The sequence below is a fragment of the Phocoena phocoena genome, chromosome 2 (genome assembly GCF_963924675.1).
Source record: "Phocoena phocoena chromosome 2, mPhoPho1.1, whole genome shotgun sequence".
In the NCBI taxonomy this organism is placed as follows: domain Eukaryota; kingdom Metazoa; phylum Chordata; class Mammalia; order Artiodactyla; family Phocoenidae; genus Phocoena; species Phocoena phocoena.
In genome coordinates this window covers 161,458,495-161,484,159 of record NC_089220.1, presented here as the reverse complement: position 1 = coordinate 161,484,159, position 25,665 = coordinate 161,458,495, and positions in this window count along the sequence as shown.

The following is a 25,665-nucleotide window of genomic DNA, read 5'->3' as shown; positions in this document are numbered from 1 at the left end:
TATTGCAACTCCTTTCATATAAGGTTAAACTAATAACTGGGATCATTTATGTGGAGAGGCATGCAGCAAAGGGCATTTGGTTTGCATATTGAGGTCCTTCAGTTTGGAAAACAGCCTGTATGACAGTTACAGTGTAGGTACCACCGGGTCTCACCGCTGTACTATAGCACTGACCTACCAAAATCAATTGAGTCACATGTACTTGAGGCTGTGTGCAAAGATCATGTTAGTTATTCAAATGGGAAATAGTCTCATGGAGAAATTTCTGTTTATTAAGCTCAGCAGTGAGAGCAGTTTTTGTCTTTTTCTTCCCAGGAATTAGTTTAGGGAGACACAAGTGGGAGGCACTGTTTAGTCTGGAGGTTCTCAGTCTTCCACGTGCCCCTCTAAAATGCCCCTAAATACAGCAGTTCCCATGAGGGAACTGAATTCGAGTGTGGGTGCACATAGAAGATACATCTACATCATTACACATTCAGTAGTGAGGACCATAAAAATGGAGTTTTGTGGTTGCCTGAAAGGATACACTCACAGTGTAGTGTTTGACCAAGGGTGTCCTTGGTGGTGGCCTCAGATGAAAAGCCAGAGAGCTTTATCTCTTTCCCCCAGCACCTGGTGTCAGAGGCTATGGAGATCATGGTCACCTGTGCACCAGTAGCCTAAGGGCTGTAGAAATGCAGCAGTGCCCCACCCCACTTTGAATTCTGACCTTGGCATACATGCTCAGATCACCACCCGTGGCAGGAATATTTTGTGTATGTATGTGTGTGTGTATATATATTTATATATATATATATACACACACACACACACATACAACAGATATATATATAGATAGGTAGATCAATAGATATTGCCTAGAAATGTTAGTGTTACACCTTCTTTAACAAATGCCCATTAAAAATATCCTCTCAAATTTTATGTCACATCTGACATTATGGTAATTTACTTATAACTTTATCAAAATGAGAGAAAATTTTGCTGTATATATGTTATAAATTTGAAATCTAGAGATTGCATACTAGATATGTTTTTCCATGGAGGAACTAAATGCATCTCTTTATGTAGCTCATGATGACACACCAGACAAAAATCCTGTGCTTAAACATCAAGAGTCAGTGTCAGAACTCCCCACGCAAGTACAAAAACAAATAACTTCCAGAGGAGGACAACACAGTAGTAAGTATAACAATTATAGGTACCTTTAAATGTTAAAAAAGTAATCACATTAGAACTTATTTCTTTAGTTCATGAATATGTATTTGAGCATATAATTTATAGGAATTTTACACTTTGATCTAAATGTGAATACCATAAAACAACTAGAGAAGAAGAAACATTTAACATTTGGTTGGAATTTCTTGTTATAAAACTACTTCATGGTGGGACTTCTGCACTCAGTGTCCACCAAGATCCATAACTGGTCAGTAGTCTTTCAAAGGGTGTTTACTTTCAGTCAACAATAGAAGATTATGAGTCCAAAGCCAGCTGGCACCTCTGATGTGTGGCAGTGTTCTTTTGCCACAGGCTCCAATTGGCAAACAGAGAGGTTGCTGAGACCCGCAACCTAAAAGGCGGTAGATTCAAGGGGGCAAGGAAAAGGGTTGCCTGTGTAGCCCGTTGGAGGGTCTCTGGGGTATCCTGTTGTCAGGCCCCACTCAGGGTAAAGGTCTTTTTGGTTACCTGATTGATGGGTGCTGTCATCAAGGTGGCCTTGTAGGGGAAGTTGTGAGTACCAGTATCTGAATACTCCCACAAGTCATTGGGCATCCTTTGCGTTTGTTGGGGCTGAGAGCCTGAGCATGACTAAAACTAGGCAGTTATTGTCTCCGGACTGAGAGCTACTGTCCCTTCCCAGTTTATTCCCAGAAATTTCCCAGGATTCATAAGCCCTTGTGCCTTGTCCATAGTAATGTCCTAGACATGTTGCTACATGTGCGTCAAAATGGCATACAGTCCTGGTTGAGTAGTACCCTTTCCTCAACCCACTAGGAGGCATTCATTAATATATGGAAGGCTAGGGCTCCATCTGGAAGTGGGACTTCTTCCTGCTCATGGCCTTGTGGAAGGGCATTAAAGGTGTATTGCAACGCATTGCACCAAAGGCAAACTGATCCTGATCCTCTGTGTGGACAGGGATGCTGAAAAGGGTATTTGCAATGTGAATTGCTTCATACCTATTTCCCTCAGCTTGGGCAAAAGCTGTGTCAGTCAGTGTCAGGTAATGCTATTGCCATAGTTGTACTACATCACTGAGCCTGATTTTTGCTTGAGTTTCCAGGTACCCAAGGCCTTTTGCAAAGCTCAGATAATGAACCTTGGCTTCCTTAAGCACAGCAATGGGGGCAGTTTTGTTTGTTTGTTTTTGAATTCCTGAGGCAATTAATGCTGTTTTTGAGAGACAATACTGCTAGCAGGTAATAGTTTGGTAGGTTTACAGTCTTCCATATGCCCCACTAAAATGGTCTTAAATGCAATAATATCCTTTAGGCTTTAGAGTAAGTGTAATCTGGTATACATATCGATAATATATCTATAACAATAATCCATTCAGTAGTGGTGCCACAATAATGCTATGTTACACCTGTAGTCAGGCTGGGTAAGGATCTTGGTGGTGTTGGCTTCAGACAGAAAATCAGAGAGCATTATCAATTTTCTCATTCTCATTCCAGGGGATTGGGGGTCACCATCAACTGTGGACCATTACCAAAAGGCCCAAGAAATGCAATTCTCCCTCATGTGTACTCTGAACTTTGACCCTTGGCATAGGATCTCACTCCTTCACTCTGGACTTAGGAACATTGGACATTTCATAGTCTTGTTTAATCCAAAAAGTTTGGGTAAAAGTTGGTAAGGCTCTATGATTCATTTTAGAATTTACTGGAAGAAGGAAAAGAAATAGCACTTCTGTTAGTCATAGGGGTCATTATTACCTGGCATACCCTATAGGGGTTGCCATTTGGCCCCTTAAGGTATGCTACTTGGCCATGAGTTTCTAAGTAGAGAACCCATTAATCTCTTCCTTTGAGCTCCCACTGTTTAAAAAACAGACCCAGAGGTATTGGGAGAGCACTACCCAAATTCTCCACTAGTGTGTTCCCAGTTACCATTTTCATGTCACCTTATGTGATAGTCTCTCTCTGTTATTTTGGCAGTAGTTACATTTTCCCTGCCCAGGAATTTGTCAGTTAAGTTCTGGATTATGTCACTAACAGACGGACCTGATGTTATGAGGAGCTTTAATTGAGCTTGATAACCAGCAGGAGTGGCACTAATGAACCTAGAGTCTTGTTAACAATCTCATCATCCACCACTGTCACTCTCTCATTGTAGAACCAAGGGACCACCAGTGTAGTTTGCAGGGCTGCTATCCTCTGGAAACTTGTTCTAAACATGTGTTTTAGTCATAGAGAACCCATCACTGGTGGGCCAAAGCTGTCACAGCCCAAATGGTTTCTAGCTGAGGAAGAAGGACTTGAGTGTTCCTCTTAGCCTCCTTGATCAAACTTTCTGCTGTCAGACACTCCTAAGGAGGTCCACCCACGAAGTGCCACTGATCCTCACTAACTTTAAGAAGAGCTAACACCAGTCCTTCTCAAACTCTTCCAAAATTGCAGAGGGAGAAACCCTCCCAAATTCATTCTACGAAGCCACCATCACCCTGATACCAAAACCAGAAAAAGGCATCACAAAAAAAGAAAATTATAGACCAGTATCACTGATGAACATAGATGCAAAAATCCTGAACAAAATACTAGCAAACAGAATCCAACAGCACATTAAAAGGATCATACACCACGATCAAGTGGGATTTGTCCCAGGGATGCAAGGATTCTTCAATATACACAAATCAATCAGTGTGATACACCACATTAACAAATTAAGGAATAAAAACCATATGATCATCTCAATAGATGCAGAAAAGGCTGTTGACAAATTTCAACACCCATTTATGATAAAAACTCTCCATTAAATGGGCATAGAGGGAACCTACCTCAACATAATAAAGGCCATATATGACAAACCCACAGCAAGCATCATACTCAATGGTAAAAAACTGAAAGCATTTCCACTAAGATCAGGAACAAGACAGGGATGTCCACTCTAACCACTCTTATTCAACTTAATTTTGGAAGCCCTAGCCACAGCAATCAGAGAAGAAAAAGAAATAAAAGGAATCAAATTGGAAAAGAAGTAAAACTGTCACTGTTTGCCAATGACATGATATTATACATAGAAAATGCTGAAGATGCCACCAGAAAACTACTAGAACTAATCAATGAATTGGGTAAAGTTGCAGGATACAAAATTAATGAACAGAAATCTCTGGCATTCCTATACACCAACAATGAAAAATCAGAAAGAGAAATTAAGAAAACACTCCCATTTACCATTGCAACAAAAAGAATAAAATACCTAGGAATAAACCTGCCTAAGGAGGCAAAAGACTTGTATTCAGAAAACTGTAAAACACTGTTGAAAGAAATCAAAGATGACATAAACAGATGGAGAGATATACCATGTTCTTGGATTGGAAGAATCAGTGTTGTGAAAATGACTATACTGCCCAAAGCAATCTACAGATTCAGTACACTCCCTATCAGACTACCAATGGCATTCTTCACAGAATTAGAACCAAAAACCTTACAATTTGTATAGAAACACAAAAGACCCCGAATAGTCAAAGAAATCTTGAGAAAGAAAAACGGAATTGGAGGAATCAGGCTCCCTGACTTCAAACTATACCACAAAGCTACAGTAATAAAGACAGTATTGTACTGGTGCAAAAACAGCCATTCTGGCTGGTGTGAGGTGATGTCTTATTGTGGTTTTGATTTGCATTTCTCTCATAATTAGTGATGTTGAACATCTTTTCATGTACCTCTTGGCCATCTGTATGTCTTCTTTGGAGAAATGTCTATTTAGGTCTTCTGCCCATTTTTTTTTTATTGGGGTTGTTTGTTTTTATGCTATTAAGCCACATGAGCTGTTTGTAAATTTTGAAGACTAATCCCTTGTTGGTTGCTTCGTTTGCAGATATTTTCTCCCATTCTGTGAGTTGTCTTTTTGTTTTGTTTATGGTTTCCTTTGATGTGCAAAAGTTTGAGTTTAGTTAGGTCCCGTTTGTTTATTTTTGTTTTTATTTCCATTACTCTGGGAGACGGATCAAAAAAGATATTGCTGCCATTTATGTCAGAGAGTGTTCTGCCTATGTTTTCCTCTAAGAGTTTTATAGTGTCCAGTCTTACATTTAGGTCTTTAATCCATTTTGAGTTTATTTTTGTGTATGGTGTTAAAGAGTGTTCTAACTTCGTTTTTTTACATGTAGCTGTCCAGTTATCACAGCACCATTGATTGAGGAGACTGTCTTTCCTCCATTGTATAGTCTTGCCTCCTTTGTCATAGATTAATTGGCCATAGGTGCATGGGTTTATTTCTGGGCCTCCTACCCTATTCCATTGATCTATATTCCCATTTTTTTCCAGTACCATACTGTTTTAATGACTATAGTTTTGTAGTATAGTCTGACATCAGGGAGCTTGATTCCTCCAGCTCTGTTTTTCTCTCTCAAGATTGCTTTGGCTATTCGGGGTCTTTTGTGTCTCCATGCATATTTTAAGATTTTTTGTTCTAGTTCTGTGAAAAATGCCATTGGTAATTTGATAGGGATTGCATTGAATCTGTAGATTGCCTTGGATAGTATAGTCATTTTGACAATATTGATTCTGCCAAGCCAAGAATATGGTATATCTTTCCGTCTGTTTGTGTCAACTTCTGTTTCTTTCATCAGCATCTTATAATTTTCCGAGTACAGGTTTTTTGCCTCCTTAGGTAGGTTTATTTTCAGGCATTTTATTCTTTTTGATGTGATGGTAAATGGGATTGTTCCTTTAATTTCTCTTTCTGATCTTTCATTGTCAGTGTATAGATATGCAACAGATTTCTGTGTATTAATTTTGTAACCTGCAGATTTACCAAATTCTTTGATGAGCTCTAGTAGTTTTCTGGTAGCATCTTTAGGATTTTCTATCTATAGTATTATGTCATCTGCAAACAGTGACAGTTTAATTTCTTCTTTTCCAATTTGGATTTCTTTTTCTTCTCTGACTTCTGTAGCTAGGACTTCCAAAGCTATGTTGAATAAAAGTGGTGAGAGTGGACATCCTTATCTTGTTCCTGATCTTAGAAGAAATGTTTTCAGCTTTTCACCGTTGAGTTTGATGTTATCTATAGGTTTGTCGTATATGGCCTTTATTATGTTGAGGTATGTGCCCTCTATGCCCACTTTCTGGAGAGTTTTTATCACAAATAGGTGTTGAATTTTCTTAAAACCTTTTTCTGCATCTATCGAGATGATCATATGGTTTTTATTCTTCAGTTTATTGATGTGATGTATCACACTCATTGATTTGTGGATCTTGAAAAATCCTTGCATCCCTGGGGTAAATCCCCCTTGATCATGGTGTACAATCTGTTTACTATATTGTTGGATTCAGGTTGCTAGTATTTTGTTGAGGATTTTTGTGTCTGTGTTCATCAGTGATATTGGCCTGTAGTTTTCTTTTTTGTGTGGTATCCTTGTTTGGTTTTGGTATCACAGTAATGGTGGCCTCATAGAATGAGTTTGGGAGTTTTCCTTCCTCTGCAGTTTTTTGGAACAGTTTCAGGATAGGTGTTAACTCTTCTCTAAATGTTTGATAGAATTTGTCTGTGAAGCCACCTGACCCTGGACTTTCGTTTGTTGGGAGTTTTTTAATCACAGTTTCAATTTCAGTACTTATGATTGGCCTGTTCATATTTTCTGTTTCTTCCTGGTTCAATCATGGTACACTGTACGTTTCTAAGAATTTGTCCATTTCTTCCAGGCTGTCCATTTTATTGGCATATAGTTGCTTGTAGTAGTCTCTTATGATTCTTTGTATCTCTGTGGTGTCACAACTTCTCCTCTTTCATTTCTAATTTTAGTGATTTGAGTCCTCTCCTTTTTTTCTTGATGAGTCTGGTTAAAGGTTTATCAATGTTGTTTATCTTTTCAAAGAACCAGCTTTTAGTTTCATTGATCTTTGCTGTTGTTTTTTTCATCTCTATTTCATTTATTTCTTCTCTGATCGTCTACTAGCTAGGTTTTGTTTGTTTTCTTTCTCTAGTTCCTTTAGGCATAAGTTTAGGTTGTTTAATTGAGATTTTTCTTGTTTCCTGAGGTAAGATTGTATTGCTATAAAATTCCTTCTTAGAACTTTTACTGCCTCTCATAGGATCATTGTGCTTTCATGTTTATTTGTCTGTAGGCATTTTTTGGTTTCCTCTTTGACTTCTTCAGTGAGCCATTGGTTGTTTAGTTGCATATTTTTAGCCTCCACGTGTTCGTGTTTTTTACAGTTTTTTTTTCTTGTAGTTTATTTCTAATTTCATAGTGCTGTGGTCACAAAAGATGATTGATATGATTTCAGTTTTCTTAAATTTACCAAGGCTCGCTTTGTGGCCCAGCATGTGTTCAGTCCTGGTGAATGTTCTGTGTGCACATGAGAAGAATGTGCTGCTGCTTTTGGATGGAATGCTCTAGAAATATCAATTAAGTCCATCTGTCTAATGTGTCATTTAAGGCCTGTATTTCCTTATTAATTTTCTATCTGGATGAGCTGTCCATTAATGAAAGTGGGGTGTTAAAGTCCCCCACTATTACTGTGTTGCTGTTGATTTCTCCCTTTATGGCTGTTAGTATTTGCTTTATATATCAAGGTGCTCCTATATTGGGTGCATATATATTTACAGTTGTTATATCTTATTCTTGGATTAATTCGTTGATCATTATGTAGTGTCCTTCTTTGTGTCTTTATTTATTGTAGTGTCCTTCTTTGACTCTGTAAAACAGTCCTTATTTTAAAGTCTATTTTGTCTGATAGGAGTATTGCTATTCCTGCTTTCTTTTGATTTCTATTTGCGTGGAATATCTTTTTCCATCCCGTCAGTTTTAGTCTGTATGTGTCCCTAGATCTGAAGTGGGTCTCTTGCAGACAGCATGTATATGGATTTTATGTTTGTATCTATTCAGCCAGTCTGTGTCTTATGGTTGGAGCATTTAATCCGTTTATGTTTAAGGTAATTATTGATATGTATGTTCTTATTGCCTTTTTGTTACTTGTTTTGGATTTGTTTTTGTAGATCTTTTTTCTTCCCTCCCTCTTTTGTTCTCTTTGTGATTTGATGACTAACTTTAGTGTTGTGTTTGGATTCCTGGCGGGTATGGGATTTGATTTTGTGATTGTGCCCCTCCTACCATCTCGTTTTGGCTTCTTCTTTGTCTTTGGATATAGGGTATCTTTCTTTTGGTAGGTTCCAGCTTTTTTTCATTGGTGGTTGTTCAGCAGTTAGTTGTGATTTTGGTGGTTCTGTAAGAAGGGGGTGAAATCATGTCCTCCTACTCCACCATCTTGAGCTAATCCCAAGTCCTTTTCTATAGAGTTTTAAATTAAATACATCAGAAGAACTTTATCTGGTTCATAAATGTGTCTTTGTACATATATTTTATAGACGTTTTAAACTTTGACATAAAATATGAATACCCTAACAAAGCTATAGAACAAAAGCAAATGTATTCTATGTTTTGGTTGGAATTTCTTGTCCTAAGATTATTACATGACCAAGGTCATGCTCTCAAGGCCAATAACAGACCAATAATTGTCCCATAAAGGATATGCACCAACTGTCTCATAAAGGATATGCAATTTTTAGCCAGCTCTGGCAGATTGTGGACCCAAAGTCCATTGAATGCCTCTGATGTATGGTAGTGGCCTTCTGCCATAGATTCCAGTAGGCAAAGAGAGATGTTACTGAGAGTCCTAACTGAAATAGCAAACGAAAATCAGAGGGGTCCGCAAAAAGGACATCTGGGGTAGTCAGTTGAATGGCTTCCAGGGGATCCTGTCCATCAAGGCCCCAGTCAAATGTAGTCATCTTTATGGTAACCTGATTGTCGGGTGCTGTGTGATCCCTGTGAGAGTGTGGTGGTATCCGTATAGTCCCACCAATTGTTCAGATGGTTTTTATTTAGGGGGACAGAGAGGGCCGAAAACATGACAGTCATCTTCCCTGGATTATGCCCTTACAGATCATGCCCAGGAATTTTACTTCATTTTTAGGTCCATGTACCTTGTTAATAACAGCCTAGCTACATGATACTTGTAGGTGAACAGGACATCCAGTTCTTTTTGGGTAGTGCCCTTGTCTGAGCCCACTAGGATGATTTCATCAATAGAGTGGAAGGTTAGTGCTCCCTCAAGGAGCAGGACTTTTTCCAAGTCTTTACCTATGCATTATTACAGGTAGAGAATTTAGGGAGTCTCATGGAAGGACATTAGTGGTGTAATACAACCAATATTGCGTACAGCAAACTAATTCTGAACATGCATATGGAGAGGGATGCTGAGAAGGGCATTTGTGATGTCAACCACAGGACACCAAGATTCTTTATCTTGGATGATAACCTCTATAACTGTCACAATGTCAGGTACCACTGGTGCCATAGGTAGCTCTAATGCTTTGTATAACCCTAATCAGTTTAGAGTCTGGGCACCAAAGGTCTTGCACACAGTCCAGGTGGAGTTACTGAATGGAGAAATAGTTTACAGATATTTGTTGGCCTTTGAAAGCTCAACAATGAAGACAGTTGCCCCTTTTTATTACCAAGGCCTGTGACTTTGTTTTTGGTAGACAGAGGTGCTAGTTGCCAGTAGTTTGGTAGATCATAATCTTTCACATACCCCACTAAAATACCCTAACTTTAAATCTTATCTTGGTGGGGGGTGGTTAGTGCTGCTTGATATAAAAAGTACATTTCTACCAATAACATATTCGGTGGTAGAAACCACAGTAATGGAGGTTTGTAGTAGTCCAAAGGGTATTCACTCATAGTTGGGTTTGGAAAAGAGTCCTAGTTGTGGGTGGACTAAAACTACAGAGAATTAACTGTTTCCTCCTCATCCTTTTATAAGGGACTGTCGAAATCCCAGAAATTTATTCACCAGTATCCAAAAGACCCAAGAAATGCAATATTTCCCCTCCACAGTTTGAACTCTGACCTTAGCATATGTCCTCAGTTCCCCACTGGCAACATAGAGACCTTGTCTAACCTCTAGTCATGTTTATTTATGAAAGCTTAGAGGTCTGAGTAAAAGTGGGAAGGATCTGTATTGTTGGATACCACCAGGCACCATTCTTGCTAAGTTTATTAATAAGATTACTTCTTCATTAAGGAATCAAACTACCCAAGGCTCTAAGGTCTCTTCAGGTCACTGGATAAAGTGATTCCAAAGGGCTCTACATTATTTTTAATTAAAGGGACAAGCTTTAATAACTGCTGTGTTCTGGGCTCTGTTTTGGCACCAAGAATGTGCTTGTAGATAACAGTAGTCATTGGATACAGTTCAACTCACAGAGTCTCTGATTGTTGGATCCATCATCAGAGAACAATAATCAGCATCTAGGGAATTGCTTCCCTAGCTTTTTTAGAGTCCCTCTGTTGGTTCTGTAATTGGACTTACTATGGGAACTCAGCCAGGGAGTTGGGAGCTCAAGGGAAGGACCATTCCCCTGAGAACTGAAAATCTTATGTAAACAATCCATTAGCACTCCCCAAGAGTGTTTTGTGGCATCCACTGTCACTGAGAATCACTGGCATAGCTGATAATGAGCCCTGCTGGACTCATGCAGACAATCCACTAGTACTATGTCAGAGCACCCCCAAAGACTTTTTTCATATCTCCCAAAATTGCCCAGTAGAAGTTTCAGTATTTTGCTTTTCTAGAAGAGCATTGTGTTTCATTGACCGCCTGCTCAGTGTGTCAGTTTGTCAAAAAGTGAGCTGCCAGTTTTTAGTTGGTAAATTAAGACTAACTGAAAGTAACAATTAAGTATTTATTTATTTACTGAGATAGTATAAGCAAGAGCCTAAACAAGAAAGGGCCCTAGCTCCACCAATGTTTTATTTGCCCCACAGAATGGCCCAGAGGTGGGTCATGTGCATCAGAGCAGATGAGAGGAACATCTTACTGTGGACTAAGTTCCCCCAAAAGCCTCTGATGTTTTATGGACCCAAGTGCCATGAGGAAGTAGAGGAGAGAGGGCTTAGAATGGAAAAGTGTTGAACCAGAATGGAGAAAGAGTTTTTAAGGCCACCCAGTGAGATGGTCTAGGCAGAAGTTCTGAACAGTATAATGCCTCACCTGAGGTCTCCTCTGCCTCATAAGGAGTTTTCCCAATGGATACACTTGGGCTAGAATGCAGATATGCCAGTCCGGATGGATCTTAGTCCATGACTGCAACTACCTCCAACGCCTGCAGTGCACTGGCTGTGCCTCAAATATAGTATGGGGTGTGAAGTTTTTCCCCATGACAGCTGCCAGATAATTGTAATTGTAATTGAGCCTGAAAGATCACACATAGAATTTTGGCCTGGAGTCAGGCTCTCCCCAGTTTTTATATGTATACTTATACCTATTCCTATATCTATACCTATCCTGATCATCTGTGTGGACAGTGATACTGAAGAGAGAGTTTGAGATGTCGGTTGTAGTACACCAAGCTTCTCCATCTTGGGCAGTAGCCTCTGTGACAGTCCCGAAGTCAGTTAGTGCCAGTGCCCAGGGCTGCACTACAGCATTGAGCCACGATCAGTTGAGTCTCTATGCGACTGAGGCCAGGTGCACAGGTCAAACAGGGCTACTGAATGGAGAATTAGTCTCAGAAAACTGTGGCTCCATTAAGCTCAGCAATTAGGATAGCTATATCTTTTCTCTGCTAGTCCATTGATACCTTACTGGTAAACAGTAGAACTGCACAGTGTTAGGAGGGTAGGTTTATGGTCCCCACATGCCATAAAATGTCCCTAACTGCAGCAACTACCTTCAGGACTTTGGAGTGAATTCAAGCAGGGATACACTTAGACAGTACATCTGTACCAATATATATTCAATAGTGGGAGCCATTACAATGGTGGTCATAACAATTGTAATGCTGCAGTGGGGCCCACTTATAGTTGTATCTGGTAAAGGTTCTGATGGTGTTGGACTGAGACTCAAAACCAGAGAGCATTGTTTGTTTCTTCTTTGTATTAGATTCCTAGCACTGCTGTAACAAAGTACCACAAACTCATTGACTTAAAACACAGAAATTTATTGTCTCAGAGTTCTGGAGGCTAGAAGTCTGATATCAGGGTGTCAGCAGGGATGGTTACTTCTGAGGAATTGTTATTGATAATCTGTTCAATACTTCTGTTCTAGCTTTTGGTGGTTTGCTGGCAATATTTGGTGTTCTTTGGCTTCAACATTTTAAAGTATTTTTTTACAGCAGTAGCCCACTTCCCAGTACCAGAAATCTATATGAGTTTGCTTGGACTGCTATAACAAAGGACCACAAACTGAATGGCTTAAAAAAATATTGTCCTACAATCAGGATGGTAGAAGTGTGGGATTAGATATTGGTAGGGTTGTTTTCTTCTGAGGACTCGAGCAAAAAACTGTTTTTTGCCTCTGTCCTACCTTCTGGTGGTTTTCTGGCAACATTTGACATTCCTTGGCTTGTAGATTCATCACCCTGATCTATGCCTTCATCTTCACAAGGTGCTCTCCCCATATGTTTGTCTGTCTCTGTGCTCAGATTTCCCATTTTTATAAGGACTAGGACCCACTCTAATAACCTCATGTTAACTTGATTACCTCTGTAAAGACCCTATTTCTAAATAAGGTCACATTCTAAGGTACTGTGGGATTAGAATTCCCTCTTGGTAGAGGAGAAGTGGGAACAATTTAACCTATAACCTCCTCATTGTAGTGTCAGGGATTGTGGAGGCCATAGTTAACTATGCACCAGTATCCAGGAGACCCAATAAATGCGGTTCTCCCCTAGCTCCCCATTGAACTCTTAACCTGATATAGGACCACTGTTCCCCACTAGAGACATAGAAACCTTGGCCCAACCACTAGTCTTACTTATTTTTAAAAGCTGAAAAACTTGGTTAAAAGTTAATAGGGGATTTTAATTCCCCACCCCTACCCCCAGGTTCACTGGGAGGAGCAGAGGGAATAGCACTCGTATTAATCGTAAGGCCATGACCTTGCAGACTCTAGTGGAGCAGCCTAGTGGATCCCATGGCCCACTCACTCTATGACCATAAGTTCTTGGTGGGAAAGTGCATCAGTCTCCTCTTTGGGAAGCTTTTGTTGAGTAACCTAGATCCAGAGATCTCTTTGGGAAGGATCTAGCCCAAATGGTCTAAGAGGGGGAACAGGCTTACCATTTTTACATTGCTCTTTCTACTGGTTGGTCTTTGCCTTCTGGGCAGTAGCCACATTTTTTTAACTCAGTGATTTGTCAGTGAAGATCTGGACTGTTACAGAATGGTCAACGTGGCCTTGTGAGGAGGTTTAATTGAGCTCAGTAACCAGAAGAAGTTAATGTGAACAAACCTGGAAATCTGAGTCTTGTTGACAGTCTCATCATCTATTGTTCTTACCCCACATTTGTACATCTAAGACACCACTAGGGTGGCTCACAAGGAAACTATATTCACTGGAAGTATAATTCAACCATGCTGTTTAGTGGCAAGGAACTCATGGTGCATGGGGTCAAATCTCTCAGAGCCCAAATGATCTTGAGTGCTTGTATCCTTTCATCCCAGTGCCATCTTCTTCTTTAGGCAAAGTAGCTGCTGTTTTGTACTCTGAAAGTGGGGGTCACATACCAGAGGTACCATTCTCTTAGTAAGTAAAACAAGATTACCTCCTCCATCTTGGAGGCAAACTACCCAAGTCTCTGAGAGCTTCAGATTGCTGGGGTGAAGTAATCCCAAAAGGCTCTTCATTATTTTACATTTTAGGCATAAGTCCCAACAAAAATCCACTTTGTTTTAGGCTGTCTTTTGGTGCCAGGGACATGCTTACAGTTAACAGTAGTATTGGGATGCAATTCAGGGTCTCTGACAAATTTTGTTCCCATCACTGGAGGAACGAATTTTGTTCCCATCAGTAGCTAGAGAATTGCTTCCCTATGAGTGTCTCTTTTGGATCTGTAATTTGACTCATGGAGTTGAGTCAAGTTTGGGCAAGGGGGTGGAAACTAAAGGGAAGGACCGCTGTTCCCCCTTATACCTGAAAAGCTTATGTAAAAAGTCACTAGCACTCCCCAAAGAAACCCCAGGGTCCACTAGTCCTTTTTGAGACACATTAGCATGACTGATGAAGCACCCATGTGATCCATTAGTATCACTTGAGAGTGTCTGATGGACCTCTCTAACACCTCTCAAAAGTGCCCCATGGGATCTTCAGAGTTTTGCTTTCCTAGAAAGGCACTGTGCTTTACAGGCATACCTCATTTTATTGCATTTCGCAGATACTGCATTTTTTACAAATTGAAGGATTGTGGCAACCTTGCATCAAGCAAGTCTATCGGTGCCATTTTTCCAAAAGCATTTGCTCACCCCATGTCTCTGTGTCACATTTTGGTAATTCTTACAATATTCAGTCTTTTTCATTATTATTATATTTGTTATGGTGATCTGTGATCAGTGAGCTTTGATGTTATTATTGTAGTTGTTATGGGACACCACAAACCACACGCATATAGATGGCAAACTTAATTGATAAGTGTTATGTGTGTTCTGACTGCTCTACCGTCTCTCTCCCTCTCCTCCAGCCTCTCTGTTTCCTCAGACAGAACAATATTGAAATTAGGCGAATTAATAACCCTACAATGGCCTCTGTATGTTCAACTGAAAGGAGGAGTTGCACGTTAGTTTAAATCAAAAGCTAGAAGTGATTAAGCTAAGTGAGGAGGGCATGTCAAAAGCTGAGAAAGGCCAAAAGCTAGTCCTCTTGCTCCAAACTATAGCCAAGTTGTGAATGCAAAGGAAAAGTTCTTGAAGGAAACTAAAAGTGCTACTCTAGTGAACACACAAATAATAGGAAAGCGAGACAGCCTTATTGCTGATACGGATAAAATTTCAGTGGTCTGGACAGAAGATGTGAAACCAGCCACAACATTTGCTTAAGCGAAAGCCTAATCCAGAGCAAGGCCCTAACTCTCTTCAATTCTGTGAGGGCCAAGAGAGGTGAGGAAGCTACAGAAGAAAAGTTTGAAGCTAGCAGAAGTTGTCTCATGATGTTTAAGGAAAGAAGCCATCTCCATAACACAAAAGTGCAAGGGGAATCAGCAAGTGCTTACGTAGAAGCTGCAGCAAGTTACCCAGGAGATCTAGCTAAGATCATTAATGAAGGTGGCTACACTAAACATTAGATTTTCAATGTAGATGAAACGGCCCCCTATTGGAAGAAGATGCCATCTAGGACTTTCAGAGTTAGAGAGGAGAAGTCAATGCCTGGCTTCAAAACTTCAAAGTACAGGCTGACTCTTGTTAGGGGCTAATGCAGCTGGTAAGTTGAAGTTGAAGCCAATGCTCATTTATCATTCTGAAAATCCTAAGGCCCTTAAGAACTATGCTAAATCTACTCTGCCTGTGATCTGTAAATGGACAGCAAAGTCCAGATAATAGCACATGTGTTTGCAAAATGGTTTACTACATATTTTAAGCCCACTGTTGAGACCTACTGCTCAGAAGATTTCAAAATATTACTGCTCACTGATAATGCACCTGGTCACCCAAGAACTCTTCTGGAGCTGTGCAACAGGATTAATGTTTTCATGCCTGCTAACACAACATCCATCCTGCAGCCCATGGATGAAGGAGTAATTTCAATTTTCAAGTCTTATTATTTAAGAAATACATTTTGTAAAGCTATAGCTGCCATAGATAGTGATTCCTCTGATGGATCTGGGCAACGTAAATTGAAAACCTTCTGGAAAGGATTCACCAATCTAGATGCCATTAAGAACATTCACGATTCTTGGGAAGAGGTCAAAATGTCAACATTAAGGGAAGTTTGGAAGGAGTTGATTCCAGCCCTCATGGATGACTTTGAAGAATTCAAGACTTCAGTGGAGGAAGCAACTACAGATGTGATGGAAATAGCAAGAAAACTAGAATTAGAAGTAGAGACTGAAGAGGCAACTGAATTGCTAAAATCTCATGAGAAGATTTTAATGAATGAAGAGTTGCTTCTTATGGTTGAGGAAAGAAAGTGGTTTCTTGAGATGGAATCTACTCCTGGTGAAGATGATGTGAAGATTGCTGGAATGACAACAAGGGATTTAGAATATTATATAAACTTAGTTGATAAAGCAGCAGCAACTTTTGAGAGGATTGACTCTCATTTTGAAAGAAGTTCTGCATGTTATCAAACAGCATTGCATGCTACAGAGAAATCATTCATGAAAAGAAGAGTCAACCAATGAGCCAAACTTCACTGTGGTCTTATTTTAAGAAATCGCCACAGCCACCCCAGCCTTCAGCAACCACCACCCTGATCAGCCACCAGCCATCAACATCGAGGCAAGACCCTTCAGTGGCAAAAAGATTAGCACTAGCTGAAGGCTCAGATGATGGCTAGCATTTTGTAGCAATAGAGTATTTTTAAAATAAGATATGTACATTGATTTTTATAGACATAATGCTATTGCACAATTAATAGACTACTGTATCGTGTAAACATAGCTTTTATATGTGCACTGGGAAACCAAAAAATTCGTATGACTCGCTTTATTGAAATATTCGCTTTGTTGCGGGGGTCTGGAACTGAACCCATGACATCTCCAAGGTGTGCCTGTACTATCCATCCTGCTCACTGCACCAGTTTGTCAGAGAAAGCACTGCCAGTTGTTGAGTTGGTCAATTATAACAAGCCAAACTGAAAATAACAATTAAACCTTTATTCGATTACTGTGATAGCATAAGTATGAGTCTAAACAGGAAAGGTCCCAGCTTTATTATTCCATTTTTCCCCACTGAAGGCCCCAGGTAAGAGATGTTTTATCAGAAATGGTTGGGGGGTTGTCTCATTGCCAAAGGAGCCCTAAACTAAAGGCTCTTGCCATTTTATGGACCCAGGAGGTGGGGAATGCAGGAAGGTCTAGGAATGGAAAAGTAGTGAAAACTGAGTCAGATAGGAGAAAATTGTCTTCAAGGCTCCCCAGTAAGGTTGTCAAAGCAGAGTCACCTGAACAGTACAGTGTATCATTTGAGCCCTTAACTGGGGCTGTGTAAGACTGTGGTTGGCCTGGAGGGGCCTGAACCCATGAATATACTGGCTGTGCAGTCGGTCTAGTGTGGGTAGGAAGCTTTCTCCCATGGTAACTGCCAGGTAAGATGACACATAGGATTTTCACTTGGATCCACACTCCTTAGTTTTGACACACATGTACATATATTCATACACACATACATGTGCATGTGCACACATATATGCATATGTTATATGCACATATATTTTAGAAATCATGAGGACTCTCAGACACCTTCAGTTCTAGTCCCTCAGGTCTCCTTCTTGCCTTCCTCCATTTCATATGTGTATGTCCTTTCTTCCAGGGTGTTAATCCTGACTCTTAAAACATGAGCAGAGTTATGTATTTGCTTAACTCTACAGTGCTTCAACCCTTGTTACAGAATTACTTAGCACATACCACTAAAAAAAAAAGCCTACTAGGAAGATTTAGTGATTTGCTTTCTGTCTGTACCCCATACTCTTGCCCAAGTCTGAGGGTATGTTTCAACACTATTTATGACTAATTTGAATCAGTTTTTTTTTTCACCCTTCAGTAGGTTCATTTCATTATGTTTTTTCATTTCTTCTTCTTATCCTTGTTGATTTAGTTTTATTTTTGGAATGTATGGAACATTGACCTACTTCCAGAAGTAAATATTATACCAAAGGTATAATTAAGAGCGTCATTTCTTCCCCAGTCCTTCCCATGCATTCCCCAGTCCTTTCTCCCACCCTGTCTTCTGGCAGGTAACCAACTACATGATTTTTTTGCTTATCTTTTCTGTGCTTCATCTTGTAAAGTTAATATCTATTTCTCATTTCTTCCGATTACTGCTTTCTGAGCCAAAAGTTAGTGTACTAGATAACCTTTAAAATTTTTTTTCCACTTAACATTACCTCCTAGAAATTCCTCCATGTAGTTTATAAAAATCTTTTAAAATTTTTTACATAAATATGTAAAATAGTACCACATTATATACCATAGTTTATACTATACTGTAATTTATTGTATACACCTTGGTTTATTCAACCAATATCCTATTCTTGAACATTTAGGTGGTTTAAAATATTTTGCAATTACAAATAATACTGTAATGAATAACCTTGTACGCATGTATTTTTATTGTTTCATCTACTATTGTGTATTTATGTAATGTATACATACCCCAAAAGTAGAGATTAGTATGAAATATATTTGATTCCTCAAGATATCTATGAAATAATGAGACAGTTTCAGTAACACCCATTAAAATTTTTCTTACTTTCATGTAAGACCTAACATTATGGCAGTTCATTGATAACTTTAAAAATGAGAGAAAATGCTACTGTACACTTGTTATAAATTTGAAATCTAGAGATTTCACAATGGATCTGTTTTCCCATTTAGTGGACTAAATGGATCTCTTTATGTAGGTCATATTGGAGTACTGGGTGAAAATCTTATGCTTGTAAATCAAGATTCAGTGTCAAAACCCCAAATGCAAGTAGAGAAACAAATACCTTACAGAAAGGAGAGGAGTCATAGTAAGTATAATAATTATGGGTAACTCTAAATTATTTTAAACTCATCAGAAGATCTTTTTTCTTTGGTTCATGAATATGTATTTGAGTGTATATTTTATAGAAGTAAAAATAAATGACCTAAACTGTGAATACCCTAAGATAACTAGAGAACAAAATCAAAAGTGTTAATACCTTCAGATTGGAATTTCTAGTCATAAGATTATTTAACAGCCATAGGACATGCACTCAGTATCCACCAAGGACCAATAACTGTCCAATAGTATCTCAAAGTGTGTGTACCTTTTAGATGATTCTGGGTGATTACAGGTTCCAGGAAATTATGCCCAGTGGGCACTTCTGTCCAGTATCATTATTATTCAATTGACCATAGAAATACATGCTATATAGTGTATCGTATATACATATAGGTATACATAGCATATACAACGTGTTTGTGTATGTATTCTCCATTAGGTGAAGTTAATTATGTTTCTAAAGCTTTATTATAAATAAAAATATACAGACACATAATCTGTATTACATATAGATTATATATTACATAGAGATATATATATAATAAATATACACATTTTAAATTGTTATCTATTCTTAGTGAACTGAAATTTCTGTCTTTATGATGGACATTTTGTAGTAATTTTTTTGTGCCTTTAGTCTATTTTGTCTGATGTTGGTGTGGTATCTTTCTTTATGTAACTACTTGCATAGAATAATTTTTTCGTCACTTTATTTTTAACCTTTTTCTATTATTATGACTTAGCTGTATATAATTGGTTATTTTTTAATCCAATGTAACACTCTTTGTGCTTTAAATGGAGCATTGAATACATTTGTATTTACTGGAAGTATGGATATTTTGGAGGTAAGTATACCATTGCCTGTATTTTCTGTCTTTCCTACCTGATCTGCTTTTGAATCTTCTAAATTTATTTTGAATGTATTATTTATCATTTCTTTTTTTTCTCACTCATATCTGTTATGAAAATATTGCACTTAATCTTAAAATGTGAATACCTTATAAAACTATTCTTTTTGAACAGTACTCCCATTGTCTCTACACTTCACATACTCACTCTGTAATTCACTATCTCAATAATGTGGTATTTGACTTTATTGTTTCAAACCTGAGAAGAAATATTCCTGGATAATTGACATGTGTTTGAATTACAGAGGATTTTCAATAAATCCAGTTCTCTATTTAATGGATTAAAAGCATCTTTCTCGTAGCTCAGAAAGCAGAAGACGTATTACCCGAGGATGAAGTTGAATTGTCAAAAAGCCAATCTCAAACTAAGAAACTTAGAGCTGTCACAATGAAAGCACTAAATAGTAAGTACGATAAATTTCAATATTATTGATTTATTTTTAATTAAAGTAAGTGAAAAAAAAACCCTCTGTCTTAGGTTTATGAATGTTTACTCATATCTTTTGTATAAATCTATTAGATCAAATATATTTACTGTGTTAGTCAATTCTTTTTCAATTCCATTGAAGTTTCATTTATTCTGTGTTGCTAAGAGATGTATGTTAAATTTTCCCACTGTGATTACGGACTTCTTTGTGTTTACGGGTAGTTTTGCCAGATTGGTTTATATATTTGGAAATGATGTTATTAAATGTGTACAAATTTATACTTGTTATATCTTCCTGGTAAACATGAGCTATAAAAGTACACTGTTTATCTCTGTAAAAGTACACTGTTTATCTCTAAAAATACATTTCTTTTGCCTAATGTTTATTTTGTTTGATAATAATATAGCCATGTTTGCTTTCTTATGATAAGTATTTACACAGTCTTCTGTAAACAATTCAGACAGAAATTCGTGGTGTTTTGCATGGTCTCAGTAATTTTTTCATAATGATCCTAAACCACAAGAGAAGCCCAACAGTTTCTTTATTAATTAGTTGTGTAGAAACAACTTAGTACCTGTTGGTTACTGCATAACTTTTGTGGGAACATAAATTTTCAACACTGTTAGATAAGTACCTAAGAGCACAATTGCTGGATCATATGGTAAAACTATAATTTAACTTTGTAAGAAACTGCCAAACCGTCCTCAAAGTGGCTGTAGTGTTTTGCATTCCTACCAGCTACGAATCAGGTTTCCCATTGCTCCACGTTCCTGACATCATTTGTTGTTTTCAGTGTTTGAATTTTAGCTATAGGTATGTAGTGATATCTGACTGTTGTTTTAATTTACAATTGCTTAATGATTTATATGCTGAACATCTTTTCATATGCTTATTTGCCATCTAAATGACTTCTTTGGTAGGTTATTTGTTCACATCTTTGCCCACGTTGTAATTGTGTTATTTGTTTTCTAATTGTCAAGTTTTAAGAGTTCTTTGTATGTTTTGGATAACAGATCTTAGATATCTGTTCTGTAAATATTTTCTCCCAGCCCGTGGCTTGTATTATCACTCTCTTAACAGTGTCTTTCACAGAGCAGAAGTTGTGTGTGTATTTTTCTTAATGAAACCCAGCTTATCAATTTTTTTTTTGGATTGTGCTTCTGGTGTTCTATCTGAAAAATAAACACCAAACGTAAGATCACCTAGATGTTCATCTATGTTACCATCTAGGAGAATTATAGTTTGCATTTTACATTTAGGTCTATGAGCCATTCTGTGTTAATTCTTGGTAAGGTGTCAGGTCTAGATTCACTTTTTTTTTGCATTTGGCTGTCCAGTTGTATAAGTACTATTTGTTGAAAAGACTGTCGTTTCTCCATTGAATAGCTTTTGCTTTTTTGACAGAGATCATTGACTGTATTTTTATAGGTCTATATCTCTTTGTTCTGTTACAATTGACTTACTTATCTATTCTTTCACCAATTGTCTTGATTTCTGTAGGAAGCCTTGAAGTTGGGTAGCATCAGTCCTCTGACCTTGTTTTTCTTTCTTCAATATTTTATTGGCTAATGTAGGTATTTTGCTTTTCTATATAAACTTTAGAACCAGTTTGTCAATATCCACAAAATAGCTTATTGGAATTTTGCTTGGGATTGCATTGAATCAAGTTGGAAAAAGCTAAAGCTAACAGCTTAACAATATTGAGCCTTCCTATCCATGAACATGGAAAATCTCTACATTAAATCTTTGATGATGCTTGTGTCTGAAGAGTTATACTTAAGTATTTCATTTTTGGTGCTAATATAAATGGTATTGTGTTCAATTTCAAATTTCACTTGTTCACTGCTGACATACAGGAAATCAATTGACTTGTGTATATTAACCTGTATCTGGAAACCTTGCTATAGCCAGCTTATAATTCCAGGAGTTTTGTTGCTGTTGTTGTTCAACAAGAATAGTTTTGTTTATTTTTCTCAATTTATATACTTTTTCTTTCTTTTTCTTGTCTTATCACATTAGCTGTGAGTTCAAGTACGATGTTGGATAGGAGTGGTGAAAAGAAACATCCTTGATGTATTCCTAATCTGAGGATGACAGCATTTAGTTTCTTACCCTTAAGTGTGATGTTATCTGTTGGTTTCTTTGTAGATGTCCTTTATCAAATTGAGGAAGTTCGCACTATTCTTGGTTTGCTGACAGTTGTATCATGAATGGATTTTGGATTTTTCTGAATAATTTTTCTGCATTTCTGATTGATCAAATGATTTTTTCTTTAGTCTGTTGAGTTACGTTAATTGATTTCCAAATATTGAGTCAGAATTGCATACCTGGAATAAATCCTCCTTGGTCATCATATATAATTATTTTTATACATTGTTTCACTCAATTTGTTAATATTTTGTGGAGGATTTTTGCATCTTATTTGTGAGGGATATTTCTTTGCCTAGTTTTGGCATTAGAGTAATATAGTTTAAATCTATTGTGATCTGAGAGTATACTTCATACAATTTCTATTCTTTTAAATTTGTTAAGGTATGGATTTTCAGCCTGTTGTATCTGTCTGTTACTGATAAGATGGTATTGCAAGCTGCAACTATAAAAGTAGATTTGTCTGTTTCTCCTTGCAGTTCTGTTTTTGCCTCATGTATTGATATTCTGTTGCTCTGTTGTTAGGTGCATACTCATTAAAGACTGTTATGTTTTCTTAGCTATTGACCCCTTCATTATTATGTAGTGCTCTCTTTACCCCTGGTAATTTCCTTGCTCTGAAGTCTGCTTTGTCTCAGATTAATGTAGCTTCTCTGGCTTTACTTTGATTAGTATTAGCATGATATACTTTTCTCCATCCCTTTATTTTCAGTCTACTTTATCTTTATATTTAAAATGAGTTTCTTGTTGACAGCTTATAGTTGGGTCAGTTTATTTAATCACTCTGACAGTCTCTGTCTTTTAATTAATAGACCATTCACGTTTAAAGTGATTATTGGTATTTCATTTAATATTAATCATATTTGTAACTATTTTCTCTTCAATGCCCTAGTACTTTTTCACCTTCCACTCTTTTCCTACCTTCTCTGGCTTTAACTACATGTTTAATATGATTCCGTATTCTTTTCTTTCTTAGCATATCAATTATATTTCTTTAAAAAAATTTTTAGTGATTGTCTTAAAATTTGCAGTATACATTTACCACTAATCTAAGCGTACTTTCAAATAACACTATGCCACTTCATGGGTAGTGCAGGTATCTGATAACAGTGAAATCCCAATTCCTTCCTCCTGTCACTTATAGCATTGTTGTCATTCATTTCACTTACCTATAAGCTATAATCACTGAATACATTGTTTCTATTATTATTATGAATAAACTGTTATCTGTTATATCAACTAAGAGTAAGAAAAGTTTATTTTACCTTCATTTATTTCTTCTCTAATGCCATTCTCTTTATATAGATCTAGGTTTCTGATCTGTATCCTATTCCTTATAGATATACAGATCTATTCTGATCTGTATATCTACTCCTAAAAGAACTTCTTTTAACATTTTCTTTCACTGCAGGCCTACTGGCAACAAATTCTTTTTTTTTTTTAATCTGAGGAAATCATTATATCTCTTTCAGTTTTGAAGGATAGTTTTTCTGGATACAAAATTCTAGGTTGGTTTATTTTTTTCTTTCAACACTTTAAATATTTCTCTCCATTCTCTTCTTACTAGCTTAGTTTGATGAAAAGTATAAGATATTTTTATCCTTGTCCCTCTATAGATAAAGTATATTTGTGTTTTGTTTTTGTTTTTCTCTGGAGTCTTTCAAGATTTTCTCTTTGTCTTTGATTTTCTGCAATTTGAATATGATACGAATAGGTGTAGCTTTTTTTTTGGTATTTATCCTTTTTGGTGTTCTGTGAGTTCCTATGATCATTGATTTGATGTCTGTTATTATTTTTGGAAAACTCTCAGCCATTATTTAAATATTTATTCTGTTTCATTGTTCTCCTTCTGATGTCCTCATTATGTGTATATTACACCTCTTATTATTGTCCAAAAGATCTCTGATATTTTGTTCCTTTTTTTCCATTTATTTTCTCTTTTCAATTTGGGAAGTTCCTAATGTCATATCTTCAAGCTCACTGAGTCTTTCCTTGACTGTATGCAATATACTGATGAGCACATCAAAGAAACTCTACATTTTTGTTGCAGTGTTTTTGATTTCTAACATTTCCTTTTGATTTTTTCTTAGAGATTCCAGATTTCTGCTTACATAACTCTTCTGTTCTTGCATACTGTCTCTTTTTCCATGAGAGCTGTTAGCATATTAGCCATAATTACTTCACATACACAGTATGATAAATCTAAGATCTCTGTCATGTGAGTCTGGTGCTCATACTCTTTAGACTAGGTTTTTACTTTTAGCGTGTCTTGCATTTTTGTTGTTGAAATCCAGACATGATGTATTGTGTAAAAGGAACTGAGGCTTATATAGGCCTTTAGCGTGAGGCTTCATGTTTATCTGGTTAGGTATTAGGCTGTATTTTTTGTTTACTGTAGCTGTAGGTATCAGATGCTAAAAGTTCCTGTATTATCCCTTTTTTTGTCTCCCCTGATATCTTTGGGTTTCCCTTTAGATTCCTTAAGTAGGGTCTGAGGCTTGCTGTCCTTTTAGCTGTAACTTGCAATTATATAGGAGGCTTATTAATGTGGTGGTAAGGTGTCAGGGAAGGGGAAGCATTCTGTAATCCTCTGATTAGGTCTCAGTCTTTTAGTAAGCCTGTGTCTCTAGGTTTCCACCTTCACAAGTGTTTCTCATGTCTCTCCTACTTGTTTGGTAAGACAGGAAGGCTAGAAGGGGCTGAAATTTTATATCTGCTCACCCCCATATTGAACATTTCCCTTCCCTAAGGTCTGTTAGGTTCAGGTAAACCGCGTTTTGGTTAAGCTCTGGTAAAATAGATTCCCTTGAGGGCAGTCTTTTGTTAAGGAGAACAGAAAGCTCTGGGCATGATTAAAAACAGTTACTTTCCCCTCCCCCTGTTGGAAGCATGTGGCAGTTTTCCTCTGATCTTCATCCTGAGAACCTGGTTGGGTTTCCTAGACATGAAACTCATAGTAACATGGGGGTACCAGTAAGATTCAAGCTAGTATATACTGAACTTTCAGCAATTCATCAATCACAGTTTAAGTGTTCCTACTAGTCCTGACTCTGTCAGTAGTGGGCTTCTACTCCTGGGGTTCAGCTGCCAATAAACTATGCTTCTTTTATCCACCTCTCTCTCCAATTTGGGGGGCAGCATTTTGCCTTGACTTTGATAAGAAAAAAAATGTTTAATTTAAAAAGTTTGCTAGGCTTTTTTCTTATTGTGAGAGTGGAAGTAGTGACTTCCAAGCACTTTACATGTCATACAAGAAATAGAAGTCCTCTCACTACTATTATTTTAACATTTCAACATCCTGTATGATTTAAACTCTATTATTTATGATTTAGCAGCCCTTCATGTACACATTTTTTTGTTTTTCATTTATTGTACATTTGACATAAAACTGTACATTTAAGGTATAAAACATGTTAATTTGATACATTTATATATTGTTATATGATTGCCATTGTAGTGATAATTAGCACCTGTATCACATTACATAGTTATT